Source organism: Hylaeus volcanicus, chromosome 2 (assembly GCF_026283585.1).
Source record: "Hylaeus volcanicus isolate JK05 chromosome 2, UHH_iyHylVolc1.0_haploid, whole genome shotgun sequence".
Taxonomy (NCBI): domain Eukaryota; kingdom Metazoa; phylum Arthropoda; class Insecta; order Hymenoptera; family Colletidae; genus Hylaeus; species Hylaeus volcanicus.
Window position 1 is genome coordinate 1582834 of NC_071977.1, and position 19357 is coordinate 1602190.

Below are 19357 nucleotides of genomic sequence, written 5' to 3' on the forward strand. Positions count from 1 at the left end.
CGACACGGACCGGCACCGACACGGACCGGCACCGACACGGACCGGCACCAACACGGACCGGCACCGACACGGACCGGCACCGACACGGACCGGCACCGACACGGACCGGCACCGACACGGACCGGCACCGACACGGACCGGCACCGACACGACGAAACATTAAGTCAACGGGAATAGTGCGAATTGTTCCATTAAAACGCGTGTTTTAATGTCTTTGTCGTTGCCGGAACGTGACGGTCCGTGTTATATAGTCTGAATCGATCGTTAGTCTACAACGTCGTATCCGAGACGTGGTAGTCTCCTGCATCACCTTCCAAATATCCGAGAAGAATTAATGAATGTTCACCACTGTGTCTGAGACAGTTTGTTCACCCGAACTCAACGTTTCTCGGGACTGCACGGAGACGCGGCGTGCTCGAAGGATCAAGGAGGAACGTGTCTCCTCGTCGACGCAGACCGACACCGTCTCTTATTTACAGAACGAGCAAGTGTCATCGACACGGTCCACTCGCCGCGTAAAGTGGCAATCGATGTCTGGACCGCAGTTCGCAAACTACGAGGACGCGAATTGGCTCGCCGCGATGGTGCGTTTTCTTGGCAGCTAAGCCCACGTTTAGCTCCGATAACTTCGACGAGATAACGATTTTCGGCAACTTTTGTTTCAAACGGTTGAAAGTAAACGTAGAAATCGTAACGAGGGTACCGAGGAAATTTACCCGTATCGAAGGCGGACGAACAGGAATCGAAGGGTAGGATGACGAAACGCGCCCACGGATTCGGAGTTTCGATCAATTTCACGGAGGAACATTTTCTCGGCGCGGTAAAAATTTTATTCCGCACCAGGATGGAACAAGAGTCGAACGGGGACGCGAACGGCGCTGTCCCCGAAAATGAATTTCCTCCTGATCCAACGGATCGTTCGGTTCGCGCTTCGCGTCAAGAATATAGAATATACGTTTCGAAGGGAAAATAAAAGCCGCGGAGTCGAGAGGCGAGAACGTATCGCCGACAGACGGAGGGCGGTATACCGCATTATTCCCTTAGACGAACGAAGGGAGAACGAATTCTAGCCGAGTTTTGGGCCGAGGCTGGCTCATCCAGCGGCCGATGTGCCTCGTGAAGCACTTTGAAAGTATAATTCCAGCGGTCCGTGAAATCGTGCCGAGGCTCGTTCGGCCTAATGGGGGCGTCCGCGCTTTTCAATTTGTTCGAGCAATTTCCTCTCCCCCATCGACCGTCCTCCCTTATTCGGATACGTTTCCACCGGCCTGGTAAGAGTTACTCGCCTAAGATTCGACCGGGCCAATTCTTCGACTCTTTTTAACCTCCACCTTCGGACCAATTACGCGAACCACGGTTTCCATGGAATCCAGCATCTGGATCCTTGAACGACGAATCTCGGGACGATCATTTTTCAGAAAGCGAAAAGCAATCCATCAGCGCCGTTGTTCCTCGAATTTCGTTCTTCGATCCTCGTTCTTCGAACGAAAACTTTTGCATAGATTCAGCATGGCACGAATCAACTTTTAATTACAATTTCTTTCTCTGTCTCGTGCTCTTGTATCGCGAATACATTGTCAGGGCGTACCTTTGGTTTATCGCGAGACATTTCTCAAGGATAAACCGGAGGTATAAACTGAATTCACTTTATCGTCCAACAACATCGTAAATTGGAATTCTTCGGAGAGCCCTACATCGCATTTACTTAAGCCTAACCGAGGGTCGCTTAAGCCCTCAAAGGACGCGCGGAGTCATGTCGAGGAATCCCTAGATAACCGTGTCCATCGAATGAAAACCTTTTTCCCCGTTTTGCAATATTCACGGCAACCTTCGCGGAGCTTTCCGTAAATACGGAAGAAAAATTGCTTCGTCGGGGTGACTTTTAATAAATGTTTGAAACGGTCGAAGGGCGAAAATATATGAATTTGTTGGGTTACTTCGACAGAAATGGCCAACGAACTTTCAGTAAAGATTCTAATATAACGGTCTTCGAGGTTTCGGAAATTCCGAGCTAGGATCGACGCAACTGTAAACGAATGACTATAAAAAAAAGCTGACTTTCTTACCGTAGGCTGCGTCGACGCGTGGAACGCTGCTATTGAACGATCACCTGTAACAGAAGAGTTTGCCATTTATTTAAGGTTCTTCGGCCTTGGCTTAAAAAGTTCCCCGGAACATTCGTTCACCGATGAAGATCGGTGAACCAATGGTCGAGAAAGCCCTGGAAGAATGGCCAAAGTCGCGATTTATGCTTTGTTGGGGAACACAACGCGTAACGATGATGTTCGTGCCGTGTTACGATCGCAATTTCACCGGCCATTACCCCGGCGTGTAATGCGTCTTCCGTGATATAGTGGTTTATTAAGAACCGCGAGGGATACGTGCGTTTCCCACGACCCCCGGAACTTTCAGCGCGGCAGTAATTTCGTTCGCAGCTTCGGACTTTCAGGAAATTTTCATTTCCTTTACGTTTTTATCCACTCGCAAAAGAGTACGTTAAGTTGTTGGTTTTTCGCGAACTATGCTCTGTGATGCTACCGCGTCTTATTCCTACCGATGCTTAACGATGTAAAGTTTACATCGATAGATCTCGAACACGACCTCCCGGTTTACGTTCGCTCCAACAACTTTCAATTCAACTTTCAAGACGCAATTTTCGAAATCAAGCATTTATGGGGAATAACGGATCTTCGTGGCAGGGTGTGAAAAATAACAATCTCGAAAGTAATTTCGTAGCAAGTATTTTCGACACGCGACACACCTCTCATCCCCGATCGAGGGTGGTAGCTTATATTTATTGCACGAGAGAGGAAAGACGGAAAGAAAGGGGAGCGGAATCAAATCGAAGCAGTCCCAATGCTTGAGCAGATTTTATATTCCAGAACATGCATGCGCAGCTTTTCGCCCTAATACAATGTGCCAGGCTACGTCGCGAATAACGCGTCAAGTCGGCCACGAATCGATATTTTTCATTTTCTTTTATATCTCCTTCTGAAATGCCTTTCCCGAAAGGATCGGGTCGGGACATTTTTTACCAGGTGTCGACGAATCGCTTTCACGTATGGATTCAAATGCGAAGGGTGGATAAGCGCCGAGAGGACCGATCGGGACCTCCGCGAAACCCCTCTGCGTCACGTTCGGAGGCTCGCGACTCGAATTATTTCGATATCGCCAATTTTTCCGCGACGTCGCGTATCAAAATGTACTCGCGCGTGCGAGGAACGATACGAGCCTCTGCTCTTCGGCACGTTCCGTGCCATCTGGGTCAATGGTGACCGATGATATTCATCGGGAGGAAAACTTTAAAATAATAGAGAAACTAAAGGTGTCGACTGCGTTGGCAAATCGTTGGATCACATTTTAATAACACCTCAACGCTCATCAACGTTGATGAACGATCAACGTACAACGATCTACGGTTCAACGAGTCAAGTTGCGTCGGTTAAGTCGACACTCTGTATATGAATGTTAGGCGAGACAGGAGGTGCCACCGCACTCTCGACGACAAACAAAAATTTCTCAAAAGCGTGTTTGGGTTTTAGCAAGGTGCGAAAAGCCATTTATTAGCTTAACAAAAAATATTATTTCCAAATCACAGAGACTTGAATTTTATTTATATATAGATTTCACGACACTTTCTCGGGCGAAGTCATTAATACGGCGCCAAGGACCGTTGCTTTTTCGAATAAAGCCCTCGTCAAAAGGCGCTCGATCCTTTAAGGAAGCGCGATTAGACTCGTTCGGCAAAGGACCGCGAAAAGAGCCACGAAAAGGCTCTGGTTTAGTAATCCGAAGTCTGCGAATGCTTTGAAGCCAAAGTAGACGCAAAGACGGTCGATACGCTTTGGATGGATGCCCCCGGACTCCTTAATCTCTAGAGCGACATTATTCCGAGATCAAATTTGTCCGAGTGAATTGATACGACAGGACGAGAGGACTTCCGAGGGTCGGCGCGGCGGAACTTTCCCGAAGCTCCGGTTTCTCTCAAAGATCCGAGTCACGCGGAAAGTCTGATGCTCTCGATGCTTTCGATTTCAATACGAGAGTTTGGATCGAGAAATCACGTAAGCGCCAAACGCCAACATTTTCGGTATAAACCGCATGTTTTTTGGAATTTTGGCTGAATAACGATCGTACGCGATCGGTTTCCACCCGAACGAAAGGAAAAGGCGTATAATCGAGCCCCCTCGCATGCAAATTTCGGGAACCTGGTGGACTCGTAGCGTCCAGCGATATTGTTAAAATTCGATGCATCAAAGTTCGACGCGCAAAGGTATTCCGACAGTTCGCCGCGCGACGAGTTGAAATTCCCCTTCGACGGAAGCTCGAGTTCGCGCAAAATTGATATTTAAATCGTTCGAGCAATTCCAGCCATTTCTCAGCTCCGGTGATCCAACGAATTGAAAAACTTTAGGCCAGGCGACCGTGTGTACTCGTTTCAGCTAACTGGAGACTCTGCATTGATTCAGCAAGAAACAGAACTACGACTAATGGCGGCTCTTAGCACGCGAGAGGTAAGCAGAGACCGTGGCAAGGATTCGAGAGCCTTTTCGATGTTAGGATCTTGCAGCGCTGGTTGATAATATTAGGTTGTCCTAAAAGTTTCTTTCGTGAGTTGCATTCAATTATTTTCTGTGCCAGTGTTTATATCAATAGACGATCTAATTTCTTAGACATAGATGCTGTAACAATAACGAAGCGAAATGAATCGTACACAATTCAGTAATGTGACATAAAACATAAAGAAAACGAAAGAAACTTTCGGGACAACCTAATATTTTCGCGGACTAGTGTAAATAACGAACGCGGATAATGGCTGACTTCGGGAAGGCATCTTCGAGAAAATATCTCTAGATTAATGTACCTCGCATTGGTAAAAGCCCGGTTGGAATATGCGTCATCTGTTTGGTCTCCCTCCGCATCGAAATATATTGTACTCTTGGAAAGAGTGCAACATAAGTTTCCGAGGGTAGAAGCTCGCGGAGTAGGTCAACCCATGTCTGCCCTTGATCATAATTACGAACCAGAACCGAAAGCGCTAAATTTAACATCGTGTCGAGATCGTAGAACGCTGGCGAACCTTGTACCTTGGTTTCAAATTACTCGAGTGATTAATAAAAAAAAAGTGAGTGCAGCAACCTCTATGTGGCGAGATCTGGTAAGCGAGCTAATGGCTGCGAACTTGTAAAAAGATCTTTAGATGTAAAAATCGTTGATCGTTTTGTACATCCGTACCAACGGTAGTTTAGCTCTAAACCTGCACCGCCATCGTGGCAATAGCGAGATCCATTGGCATTTTCATCCTTGAATCCTGCAATATGGAATCGAGGAAAGGAAAATCGAAGACCGTATGGAGGGCTGTTGAGAATCCCTGTTCTGGAAGACAGAAGAACCATATCTAACCTAAATTCTATTCCTCCCGATATTGGCATACAGATTACGCACGCGTCGGAACGATTCGCAACGCTCCTCTCGCCGTTGATATCAGGGACACGGTTAATGTAAATAACGGCGAGGAGCCGACGGAAATCAGTTTCGTAGAAATAATGCGAGCCGAGAGGCGAGAGAAAGAAAGAGAGCGCGAGTCTCTTTCCGCGGAAATTAAAATGCTCTCGTTTGGTTGCGAAAAGAAGTCGGGTCCACCGCGAGCGTTAAATAGAACAGGCGCGAACGCAAAGCCTTCTGTGGAGTCCGTCGACCGACCGAGAATATTATGTATTTTCATGTTCCAAGAACGTCTTGGCTTTTATTGAATTCTAACGAGTACGAGAGTTGGATGGACGGGGGATGATTCCGAAATGTTGCGACTTTTAATTTCGGTGTTCGTTGCCTGTTAAAGAAGTGGAAGATTTTTCATTTTCCTGAAAAGCTGCCGCCGCCGCTGCGAATACCGAAACGCACGGCGACTTTACGCCTCGCGTGATTCGGAACAGTTGGATATCTCGTGCTGCGGGAACGTTTGGATGTTCGAAAACCGACGACTTAAAAATCAGCCTCGCCGAGATAATTCGTGCTTCCACTGTACTCCGTTAACTGCACTTTCCAACTATCTCGATCAAACTCGGATTTTTTAAACGGTGTTTCGAGAATTATTATCACCGCTATCGGATCTATTTCCCCGCGGACCTTTTTCTCTCGTAACGTACGAAAAGGGACTCACCTTCGCGAAAGATCTTTTCGAAATCTGTCCAGGCAACGGAACCCAAATTCCCCCGAAAACTTAGCAACCATGGTCGACGTTAAATAACGCGAGTGCATAATACGCGGAGACAACGCGCCACACTCCGGATGCCCCAATAAAATATTCGATACTTTGCATAGCGGAAAGTTCCGACCAAACTGTCGTTCCGAGTTTCCCCGAAGTAAAACTAACTGGAGCATTCGGAAAACAGAGTCGCGAGAGGAGTATACAGTTCGTTGCAACGGAACCATTGCTCTCGAATCATTTGATCCTCCGAAAGAAGAAATCGGACAAAAATTTAACGGAGCCCTGGGAAAACTATCGCGCGCTTGCACTATTGGATTTTCCTACGCGTTATCGAGGAAAAATATATTGGTAAGGGAAAGGAGACCCGGACGAAGAGTCGGACGAAGAAGAGTTACGGAAGGCATTCGGAGATGTCGAAAGTTACTCGGAAGGTAACGCGTTCGCTCAGCTCGTCGTAAAATCGCGGCGGACCAACTCATAATTAACCAAACTCGACTTTTCCTTCTGGTTTTAACCGCAACGCGGGAGTCAACGAGGCGTCTCTCCCCGCGTCTTGGATACGTTTTCAAACGGAAAACACCCGCTGGTACGTGCACGACTCTCGCTGGCAATTAATAGCAACGAAAACCGTCGCGCAACCTGTCTCTCGGATTAACGTTGGGTAGTCTCGGTAAATTCCCGGAGAACGTTAACGTCCATTTTCGAGTTCAACGACGCCGACGGAGGTTTGGATGTACGGTGGTACGCGAGTTTCAACGAAAATCGAATCGCGAAAGAAAAGGCGAGAAGAAGAGCTTCCTGGTCGATACAAAGTTCTCTTCGCGAAACAGGTTAAATTTCATAGATACCATCTGTATTTCGCTCGGAAACGTTAATCCAAATTTCCTAGAAGAACCGTCTCTGGTCGTATCGTAACTTTCAGCGGCTCAGCCACACGAAATCCATACTGTTTCCTTTTGGCTTATTAGTATGCCTGTTCTCGCAGCGTTATCCGTATTAACCTGGTATTACGACGCACGCGTGCATTAAGATAATGGATCTCGATAATGGTGAATTACACAATGCCAACTGGAATCCGAGGGAGGTGTAGAAGGGAATAAAATCATAATCGCGTACGCATTCTTGTAAACAAGCCACGGTATCGTCTCGAAATAAACAACTCGTCTCGATTTTCTTGCACTTATCCAGTCTTTGTTTTATCTACGGGTTCCTCCTCGTCTCGCTCGAGAACAAAGTCAAGCCGAACAGCGTACCTCCCTCGAAATAAGCAACTCTACCGTGACCGGCGAGTTGCTTATTTCGAGACAGTGCTCTATTATCTATTTCCCGTGGAATAATACTCGCTCGATGGCTCGTATCGCTGTTGAAAATGTTGGCGAATATTATACGAAAGTAATAATAATGATATTGTTGTTCAATTTAATTTAATACGAATTTAATTACATGTCGTTAGTAGCAGAACGAGATTACCATGCCCACCTATATAATCGAAAATCAAATGTCAACCCACAACTGCCCCCGAACTACTGTTTGCTCTGCTGTCAGTGACGTCCGACCACAATTAGTCAAAACTACTCAACTCGTGCCGCATTGCCCCTGCAAATGCCATCCGTTTGGCGTTTGCCGAGCGCCTACTCTGCCGAGTTTTCCCATCAAATTTATTCCCGTTGGTTAGCGGCTTTTAAATTATTCAATGTGATACTTATTATTTGCTTCGTACCGTTTGCATCATTTATTGAAACACGCTATCGATGACAGTGAATGACGAATCTAGCGCTATCGTGAAAATAGGTGTAAATATTAGGTCGTCCCATAAGTTCGTGCCGAAGACTGTGTCGAAATATAATAAAAAAAATCACAGAAATTTTCTAGTAACGGTATAATGACTATCTGAGAGAGGTGAGAAACTATTGTGAAATGAGACAGATTATCTTTTCTTGCGACACTTGAGAGTATGTTTCACATATTAATTTGAGAAATAGAAGTATAAATTTTCGAACTTTTAGGGACGACCTAATAGAAGCGAATCAAGTCAAGTAATCGGTTACGTATGTTTTCGGTCTCCATGCATGAGACAGTCGTTCGTACGCCAGCAAATCTCATCATTTCTGGAGCACCAGTTCGTATCGAGAGAAAATAAGAAAATTACTGTTATAGATTCAACGAATCGCGAGAAGAAAGTACGAGTTTCATTTTTTCCGGTCGTCTGGACCGTCTCCGCGCGGGACTCGGCTCATTATAAAATATCGCCGGGACGAGGGAAAGAAAGCCACCGAAAAGAAATTGTACTGTAATTTAATTAAACTGTTGCAACTCGTCCCGAGTTTCACTCCGTCGACACGCGAACTCGGAATTCACAATGTAACCACACGCGAGTCCGGCCCAGAGCAATTATTCCCGTCGGTCCACTTCTCCGAAACTTGCGAGTTCTTTGAAAACGAAGACAAAAGTCGCGCAAAAACGAAGCAAAACAAGAGGGAACCGAGACGAACGGAAACAGAAGAATGAAGAAAAGGAAGAACGAGAAAAGGAAGAACGTTCCCTTTAACCTTTTCAGCATCTAATTTTTCACTCTCGAGCAGACTAAAACATTCCATTCACCTTTCTACCGACTATTATATTTTTTTTATTTAGCTGATATCGACCATAAGGATAATAATAAAACACTCGTTCGTACCGCATCCGACAACCTTAGACATCTTTGGAAATCAAGCATTTTATACGCGTCCTATCCGTACGCGTAACTAACCAAAGTTAACTCTTTATTTTTCTAAACGTAAATATACCGTATTCTTTTATTTTTCTTTATTCGGCGTGGCTGATGGGTAGCGCGACGAAACGAGTCGTATATTTAGATAAAAATATAATATTCCACGCCGAGGCACAGCTAGTACTTAATAAAATCCCACCGCATCTTCCACGAGACAGAAGATTCCAAATCGAACCGAATCACACCTCTATTTTATTAAAAATCAAGTTTAAACACAAAGGTATAGCTCCAAGTTTTATGTAATTCCTCGCGTCCATTACAATTTTAGTTATAGATATCCTTCTCGATGTATACAAACTTGTGTACAAGCTTGTAAGTCTCCGACGAACAAGTTCTATCCAGGAAATTAAAATTCTTCAAAGAACATTAACCTAATAGATTTCGAGGAAATTGCGTCTCCGCGTAGCATAAAAGTACCTGGCACGAACCGCCGGACGCGTCCGTTTAAATTCACCAGGCCGAACAACGCGAGGCGTCGTTTCATATTTATCGTACACGTTCCCCGCCAACAAGGATCAAAAGGATCCGACCAAGATTCCTCGAACGTTACCCTTTGTCGTACTTGCCGAAAAAAGAACTGAATTCTGAAAAAATTTCCGAATAAAGCGACGAAAAGTTTCGAAGCTAATATACGCGGGTTCGGTTTGATGCCCGGGCCGCGGAGTTTTATTATGCGTCGCGCGCGCGGAATCAAGACGAGTTTCCCCGTACGAACCGCCACGAATTCCTTTTATAATACCTTCGCGAGCGACGTTGAACGGTTAATTTCCAGGGATACGGCCGCGACGTTCTCCGCGAGGGCGAAATTTCCTTAAGAAAGTTTACAACGTTGCGAAACTTTCGAGCAAAAGAGTTATCGGAACCGAACCTAATTGGAAAAACGTTCGATTGTGGAAAGAGCTGGAGTCGAGTGGCACGAAATAGAACGTAATGTAATCGAACGAATAAAATAACGAACACGTTCGAGGTTATTCGTTAAACTGGCGACTAATTTAGGAGGAACGGAAGGAAAAGACGAGAATCGCGCGTGCGGTCGATGATTTCGGAGAAACCGGAAAGCGTGTAGGAGCGGCGTTCACACTCGCGTTCCACGGTTGCCTCGGCGCTTTTACGCGAGGTCTGTGTATTCGGAACACTTGTAGCAGATAAACTGCAGACAAGAGTTGACAAGAGAGACAAGAGGGTTACGGCAGACTTTCTCCCAAAAGCTTTAGAGCCTCCGTAATGCCTCTCGCGCGAGTGAGCTTTGAGGTATCCATTGTGACTTGCTAAATTTCTTCTTGGCTGCAGTTTGCTCGTGACTAAATTATCCGGGCTAATGGCGAAATTAACCAACGTCGTCTTGAAGGCGCATTCGACGAGCGAGCGACAGGGCAAAAAGCGTCTTTAAAAGTGTAGAGCTTCCTCTTTCGAGGAACACGCGTTACTTACGTGTTTCAAGCTGGCTGACCTGTTTCCTACGCTACCTACAGAAATACTGGCATAAATTTCCTGGCCTATTTTTTATCTTTGCATTCGAGAATGCAACCCCCTTACTAATCCTTGCGTAGAGCGCTATCGCTGAATCGCTGATGTAACAGTTAAAAACAAAAAGCTAGTAAAGGTAACTTCGTAACTTCGTAACTTCGTAACTTTGTAACTTGGTTAGCTTGTTACGATACTTCACGGGACTCTTTCAAGGGAAAAAAATTCGCGAACCTCCCTGGGGCACGGGTTGGTATCAACATCAGCCACGGGGATTCTTACGATATCGCCATTATTCTTCCTCCGCTATCCGGTTAATCGCGAAATCGATCGTCTACGGTTAAAATAACAACAGTTTCTTTGCCATCCGCTCGTCTACTTTCGAGATAACATCCGTTCCGTTGGCTGTTCGCACTCGAGTTTCCGATCGTCTTGAATTCAATTACCTAAAACTTTGTCCTCGGTCTCGACTAGCATTCAACTATTATTCCAAGCCACTCGACACGCTCGCGTCCGCATACGTATCGCGACGTTTAACAAAACAGCGAATTCGGAGCCCCGTAATGCGATAGAATCGAGACGAAAAACGGCGGCGAGAAGAAACTGCGTTTTGCAAGCGACCCGATGATCTCTGAAGCGCAATCGAGATAGTTAAAATCGGGATACAGGTTAAAAAATGCCGGATAAAGAACCGTGAAAGACGACGGAGAGGAGGGTGGAGGCTCGTCCGGCGAGGAAAGAGCAACTTTATTACGCCCTTGTGTCGCTTTATGCAATTACGAGTCGTTGTCGGGCCATCGTGAAAACACGTCGTTCATCTTGTCGTGCTCGTGCATACCTCCTCCTCCTCTCCCTCCTCCCTTCGATGCTCGTGTAATCCAAGTCGCTTCACAAGTAGTCGCAAGTACACATTTTAGCAAGGGTGAAAATACATTTTTTCCCCCTCGCGAGGATATCGAGACGCGCGCCAAATAATCTCCCAAAGACACTAACCTTCAAAGATATTCAAAGATACGAGGTGCAACATCGAACTATTCGGAACGAAAAGTTATAATTACTCGGCTGTCTTTCGTTTAGCGCGTGTTGGTCGCAATTTCGCTTTCGGTTTTTTCGTTTACTTTGTAGCGAAAGCGTTTCGTTCAGATTAATTAGCAGGCCAGAGGAGAAAAGGGAATTCGAAAAGAGGATTGTACACGCCGGCGAGATAACGACAACCAAGAGAGGACGAAACGAATATTACTCTCGTTGTAAATTTCCCTGTTTAATTACCATCGCGACGAGAAGAGCGTTCGTTTGTTTACCAGGACACGACGGAACGTTAATATTCGCGGCGTCGTTCTACTCGATTCCCTTCGGCGCGTAGGAAAATCGCTGACGGACGATGCTCTTACCGTTCGCGACGAATCAACACGCGCGCACCGAGCGTTATGTGTAATTTCGTCTGAGAAATTCATCCAGAGGGTCGATACGTCGATCAATTCGCGGAGCAAACGGTTAAACGAACGATCCGAATCCATCTCGAGCAATTCCTTCGACGCTGCGCGACCACCGATCGCTCCTCTGTTCTTCATTACGCGAAAACGATCGTCGATATCCGCGGCACAACGATATCCCGTCGTCTCGTTGCTCGCCTTTTACCGGCGAAACGCGAACCAGCGAAAACAAAACGGAATGCGTGGCGGACAAAAGATAAACCACGAGAGATCGAATCGCGAAAGCAGGGTCAGCTTTACGTGGAAGCGAACGATGCACCGCTTCGACGCTTTTTGCTAGGGACGCTTAAAACAGCGATTTTTCTTGGACGTGGAGATATACATATCTATTCCGTAGCATATCAACCATTTTGATCTATGATCTTTCGAATCAAAGAATTCGTGACTCGTAACGAGAACAGTTGGGCCGATCGCAGCACACGGGCGCAACCGATCAGTTTCAAACCGCTCTGAAACTACGTAGTTGCATGCGACCGTGGATCTAGGTAAAACAGAGAGCGCGAACAGTTCGCAACACTAATTTCGAATCGGTTGCGCCCGTGTGCGTTGGGCCTTACTGTGTAATAAACGTCGAGCGATAAATAAAGAAAATCGGGATCCAAACGTTCTATTCTGTGTTTACATTTGGCTCGAGTCAAGGGGGTAGTCGTCTTGCATTTATCCAGTCAATCCCGTATTTCGAAGATGGCCTCGGTATTATTTAATTTCCCGTTCCTAATTCAACAGGGAAGCTCGTTAATGCACCTGGAAGCGCGCGATTCCCAAGACGCGTTAGTCCTCGTAAACGTGTATTTAAGGCCTTGCGCGAACCTACCGTCGAAACCGCGGATGCCAAGGACGACCTGACGGCCGGTAACACCATCTGTTGCGAGCAAATCTCCCTGTACACGGTATAATGTCTCGCGTCTCCCGCCAAGAATCAGCAATTACTAGTTATTCGCAATTTCATACTTTTTACAATCAAATCTTACAGAGTTTCTAACGCGACAATTAATTCGAAGAAATAATTCGACTCGGATGTCCTCTAGGCACGTTAACGCAACCCCTGAATCTGACCAGAACTGCAACACGAATGCCTCTCTCTCGAGGATGCGGTGTGCAGCGACCACATAGTCACACGTCTCGCATGATATCTCATCGGATGGATGTTTCAGGGGATTTCCAACGCACGTGCGACAATTTCGCTGGTTAAGATTTCCGTTTGAATCGAGTACGCGTTAAGCATAAACTAGTAATTTTAGCAGAACTAAACAACTTTTAGCGAAAGTGAATATACAGGCTGTCCCGTATCCGGTGGTACAAGCGAGTAAGGGATGATGAAATTGTGTTGTACGTTTTCGAGTCAATTTTTCACGTAGGATCAGCCCCTACTCGCTCGTACCACCAGTTACGGGACACCCTGTATGTTCGTATCGATGGATCCTCCAAGTAGCTTAAATTCTTTTATCTCGGTTCGCACCTCGAAACGATACGTTTCGCGGCGATGCTATAAATCGCATCCTCGTTCGAAATGAAATCTCGACTGACCAATAACGAGAGGGTATCGTAAGTTTGGTTCGAAGGAAAATTAACGGTTTCTCCGCGACGGAACACACACGTATCTCTGGCCGAGCCCGAGAAACGGGAGAGAAGCGGAGAGTTTCATAGACACCGATATCGAGAAGGCTCTTCTAAAACGTTGATCGAGTTTCTATGAAATCGGAAGGACTTGAATGGGTATTATTATGGCATAAGGGGAGCGTGGTCCGTAACGACGGTAATTCCCGGCGGTCGATAAGCGATTGCGGCGACCTTAAAAGAACGAAGATAAGCAACACGTGAAAAATCTTTTCGGTGTTCGCGTGGCATGCGACCCGTCGACTCTTATCGAAGCGAATCGAAGAAGCCTCGACGAGACTTTCAGCTCTTATCACGTACCAGTCGGAGCGAAACGATCCGAGACGAACGCTCCCTTCTGTCTTCCCCTTGGAATCCTATTTCTTCCCAAGTAAAATCTCGAATTACGACCAACTATAGCGGTGATCTCGAAAACGGAACGTTCTCGATCAACGGCGAGGTGATTAAAACCCTGTTAATCGAACCACGAAATATCATCGAAATTAAGGGGGTGACATTCAGTACTTTGAAAATGTGGCATTGTTTTACAAATTTGTTTAAAACAACGTAGTGGATGTTTCGTGATAATATACATGGCTTTCCACGTACAATTTTGTAGCGAAAAGAATTATTCGTCATTGGCAATTTTAAAACAACGTAGTGGATATTTCGTGATAATATACATGGCTTTCCACGTACAATTTTGTAGCGAAAAGAATTATTCGTCATTGGCGAATATCCAACGAAGGGCCCTGTAAGTTTCGTAAAGATTCGTTTTATATCAAATTTTAAACAAATTCGTAAAGAAAAGCCGAATTTTCAGCGTCCCGAACAAGACTCCTTAACCCCTTCGACCCTAGCGAGACGTATCCGAATCATTAGTGAAACTTATAGAAGCATGTATGAAAAACGTTGAAAAAAGTGAAAAACGTTCAAAACGTTCAAAACGTTGAAAAAAGTGAGCTCGAAAGGGTTAAGAAGAAAACGCTTCCTGTAATCCGTAGAACAACGGAGAAAACAATTGGTTCGTTTTCCGCAACAAAAGGAAACCTCGAATCCTCGAAACTAAAGAGGGCATGGGTGTAGCGCAGGAAAGCAGCACGCAATTCCGGTTCCGATTTCACGGAGTTTCTGCTTCCGAATCCCGGAAATCGCGGCCTCGACGATACTTCCGGCCGTTCGCTCGCAGCGAATTCTTCGCTGCAGGCTCGCGTGAAGCCAGTTCCCTGGTTCCCTCCCCCGTTTCGAGCCCCCTACGCTCACGGAATAGTTAAGCAGGCTGTTAGCGCAATACGGAAATATATGCGGAGCTTTGCGGGCGGGCAGCCCTGGGACGAGACGGGTCCGCTGCGACACACCGGGGTCAAAGAAAAACTTTAATTATCGCGTTTAAAACTCCGACGTCTGGGTTGAAACGGGCCGACCGTCCCGGCTGGAAACTACTTCGCCCTTTTATTTCGGAGTTCGGCTAATATCGGCCAACCAACGAGCACGGGGGCTGCTCGACTTTCGTCTCTCCGAGCGAGTCGCTTCGCAAAAGTGACACGCCAGTCCCACCTTAAGGCAACCCTTTGATATTTCGAGACTTTTGGCGGATACGGGATCCCAAAGAAACCGTATCGCTCGCGGCCATTTGTTACAGTCCTCGACTAATACGACAACCCTTTAGCTATTTCTTTTTATTTGAATTCTATTAGCTTCTCTTTTAGAAATTAATCGTACTAAACTAGGGTCGGGTAGAAATCAAAGGTCGGATGAGAATTTACCCCAAAGTAAATGGTTTTCATTCCCTTCAACCCTTTGCGCTCGAGGCGCTTTTCTATAGAATCGAATCCAGTCCATTCTTATAATAAATTTCGGTGAAACCGAAAACTCGAAGAAAACTGACCAAGTTTTAACTGAAACTAAACCACGACGAAGAAAAGCATCTGCGAACGTTCACGACCCGATGTATTATTATTTAAGCGAATTTGAAATTGTACGTTCAGAAAATCACTTTTAAATTAGATATGTCGCCCTATAGGCGCCACCCCGAGCACAAAGGGTCAATACATCGCGCATCGAAGTAAAAGATATTAACGAATTCATTCGGTATTGTAAAATGATTATGTTTGTGGATGATTTTCAGATAAACCTGATATTTCTACTTTTACGGGACAATGAAATAATTCAAGAATTCGAGCGTGCTGTAACTGTACAACGGCGATGTAAACAAACTCGCGTTACGAATTTTGTAAACACGGCGTTCAGGAGCTTCCGAGAATTTCGGTTACGGTGGGCGCGGCACGATGACGATAATGTTTACGAGAATTTCGGTTACGGTGGGCGCGGCACGATGACGATAATGTTTACGCGAAATTCACAGGAAAAACATCGGCCGCTGTTCGGAGAAAGCGAGTATACATAACTTTCTAGAATATTTTCGAAGTGCCACGAGGAAAAGTATCGAGTTCAGAAGAACGAGCAAAAATAGAAGCAATTCGTGACGCGGGGTTATTACGGGCAATGACAGCGAAAAGTCCGAATTCTAAAGAGAAAAAATAAGAGGAAAGTCGAATTCTATTTGGCGCTCTTTGGCCGAGGTTTTCCTCGAAAACTCCGCCGTACTCGGCGATCGAGTTTCCCGACACATTCGTGTACAATTGATCGAGGTTGAATTTCATTAAGAACAGGTTTCCCCGAGCGGAAGTTACAGGGAAGGTGGCGCGCTTAAAGTCATGTAAAAATATCTAACCAATAATTTGTCGTCGTCTCGCAGGAACGGCCGGCATTAAAGGAGTTGATGGGCCAAAGAAGTTAATTGCGCATGACACAAATTGTGTCTGCAAGAAAAAGAGATTAAAAGGCTTCCGTTAAATAGGTTGTCGCTGAAATAAAAAGCTGCACGAAACGGATAAAGGAAACTGGGTTAGATTAGGTCGGTCGTAACGAGCGCCAAAACAATACCGGACCAGGTCGGACGGGGTCTTTGATTGTGCGTAGAAAATGCCGTCGTTCGTTGCTTTTATCGAGCAAATTTCTCCAACGACCACACCAACGATCGAGTAAACGTTTGTTTCTCCAGTTTTCCTTTCACCCGCGTCTACCATAAGAAATACACGGCATCGCCAACGGATTAACACGTCGATCGGCAAGCCGATACTAACGAAAATATCCGCAAGGCTGATACTAATTTTCTCAGTCGGGCCATATTCACGAATTCTATTCAGCTTTCAAGATTAATCGATTCTTAATAAAAAGCTCTAAAAATAAATAGGTGGTGCGACAGCCAACCCGTTAAAGCGATCATCGGAGGAATCGCGTAATCCTTAACCGTCTCGAGTAAATAATAACGCGAACGATAAAACAACAGCCCTCGTAACCGAACGAAATCGATGTCGCAGCATCGCTAAACGATAGTAAATAACGAAGAACGATACGGAGCCACTCGAGTCAGTAGTAATTCCGGCGATAAATTCAACAACGACGTTTAACCAATCATCGCAATCGTCGCCTAGAGAATCGGGATTACGCCGCGTGAGCAACGAGCCAATCGCGACACCGTCTATACCATCCGTGCGTGGTGATAATTAGGGAACTTAATGAGCGGACGTCGAAGGGTTGCTTTCCTATCCCATTCGCGAAGCAATATTTAATCGTTCGCGCGAAATTTCAGGGTTCTCGTTCGAAGCAATCGGCGAGATCGATGTCCGCACGGCCTAAACGCTCGCCGAGATTTCGAGCAATTACGAAATTCCTCCAACAGAACTGGCTTCGACGTGGCGTGCTCGCATTGCAACTATCGCGAGTGCAGTTTAAACCCCCGCACAGTTCAAAACACTTTTCCTCCTATTAATGAATCGGGCTTGTCTCTTAATTTCAGTCGTATTTACAGATTCGTTTCGAGAGAAATGAATTTTCTTGTTCGATTCAGTTTGCAAGAAGGTTCTTGCTTACAGGTAGCGGTTGTTATTCGTCCTACGTTCAGACCTTGCCGTGGGAGAATAAACAAACTGAATAATTCACGCGCCATATGTACGAACGAGAAACAAAGGATGCGAGTTTGAGACGTAGAAGTAATAAACAATACGAAGGAATGGTTACAAACTAAAACTCGAATAGCGTCTGAGAAAATAAGAAATTATCTAAATTCTTAACCTTACATCTTGCTCGCGATTTAATTGCGTGTTAAATGTATTTTTCTGTTGAAAAATCGTGCACGAAAACAAAACGATCCTCGACGTAGACGAAGCAATAAACGATACGAAGGAATGGTTGCAAACTAAAATAGTGTCTGAGAAAATAAGAAATTATCTAAATTCTTAACCTTACATCTTGCTCGCGATTTAATTGCGTGTTAAATGTATTTTTCTGTTGAAAAATCGTTCAACACTGCACGAAAACAAAACGATCCTCGACGTAGAAGAAGCAATAAACGATACGAAGGAATGGTTGCAAACTAAAATAGTGTCTGAGAAAATAAGAAATTATGTAAATTCTTAAGAGCTTACATCTTGCTCGCGATTTAATCGTACGTTCAATGTATTATTCTGTTGAAAAATCGTTTAACACTGCACGAAAACAAAACGATCCTCGACGCAGAAGAAGCAATAAACGATACGAAGGAATGGTTACAAACTAAAACTCGAATAGTGTCTGAGAAAATAAGAAATTATCTAAATTCTTAAGAGCTTACATCTTGCTCGCGATTTAATCGTACGTTAAATGTATTATTCTGTTGAAAAATCGTTCAACACTGCGCGAAAACAAAACGATTTCGGTGATATATACGGATAAACAGGAAAATGGTACAAGGCGAAAGAGCAATTTGAGCCGCGTAAAATAATCCTTTTAAGTCGGCCGTGCTACACGTTTAATAATGGTGCACTTAATACGCGACAACGGCCGTACCTGACGCGTATGTAAACTAACCACTCGGCCGCGAGCCTGTCGTTAATTAGAAACGCGGTAGAAAAAGGGAAATTTCCCGCGCGAAGCTCGCGCGATCGAACGAAACAGCGAAGCAGAAAATGGTAGAAAAATCCGAGAAACTGAAACGTGTCTGATCGATTCGATCGCGTACAGTTAGCGTCGTTGTTTCGGTAAATCTCGCAAACGATATCCTAATCGGTTCGATCGCACAGCGTTACTTCGTTGTCGGTAAATCTCTTCGAGGTACCGCCAGTTTCAGTCACTGTATACGTGATTCATAGTTTGAATTTTCTCTGTAAAAAAAAAAAAAAAAATTGTAACGACAATCCATAGTTCAGATCGAATCTAGGTTACGATCATTTCTGCGTCGCAATGTTTCTGTAGAGAAATCTGTATCACTTTCACAGTCGATGCAGAATTTTCGGAAAATAAAGTACACCTTAGGTGTACTAAGCTCCGGACAGCTTGTATATTTCTAGCAGCTCGAATAATTCCTTTTGAATAATTCGTTTGTTGGCGTACGATTGAAAAAGTGGAGCGCTCCAGCTATTACTCAAACGTATCGAGTACTCGGGCAGCTTGAGAATAAAACAAGACTGTCCGGACGATTAATCACCGGTTAAATGGTACGTCCAACTCGATTACGGTGTACTCGGTTACGACGAAGGGGGGTAATAAAATCGCGAGAAGAATAAGGGTAACGATTCCAAAAACATCGAGCCTCGTTATTTGTTACGCCGTGGAGGGTACTCGGCAATTAACGACCTAATTAATGTCGTTAATTAAGCACGAGTATCGATGTCGCGGAACCGAGAAGTATAAACAGTGGGAGAAGAGGAGGCGTGTGCGCGGGCCGTAATCAGAATACGTCGGCTTTCTCGCAGAACTTTCGAACGTTCGTTCTTTTCGCGGTGT

General features: G+C 45.2%; 1 protein-coding gene across 3 annotated transcripts in view; it reads right to left on the bottom strand.

Annotated features, from left to right (window-relative positions):
* LOC128872267 (acetylcholine receptor subunit alpha-like) overlaps positions 1-19357 on the bottom strand; it is a 73178-nt gene that overhangs the window by 52870 nt on the left and 951 nt on the right. For all 3 annotated transcript variants that reach the window (XM_054114772.1, XM_054114770.1, XM_054114767.1), the window contains exon 2: positions 2067-2110. The gene's annotated coding sequence lies outside the window, so the exon portion shown is untranslated. The remainder of the gene's footprint in view (positions 1-2066; positions 2111-19357) is intronic.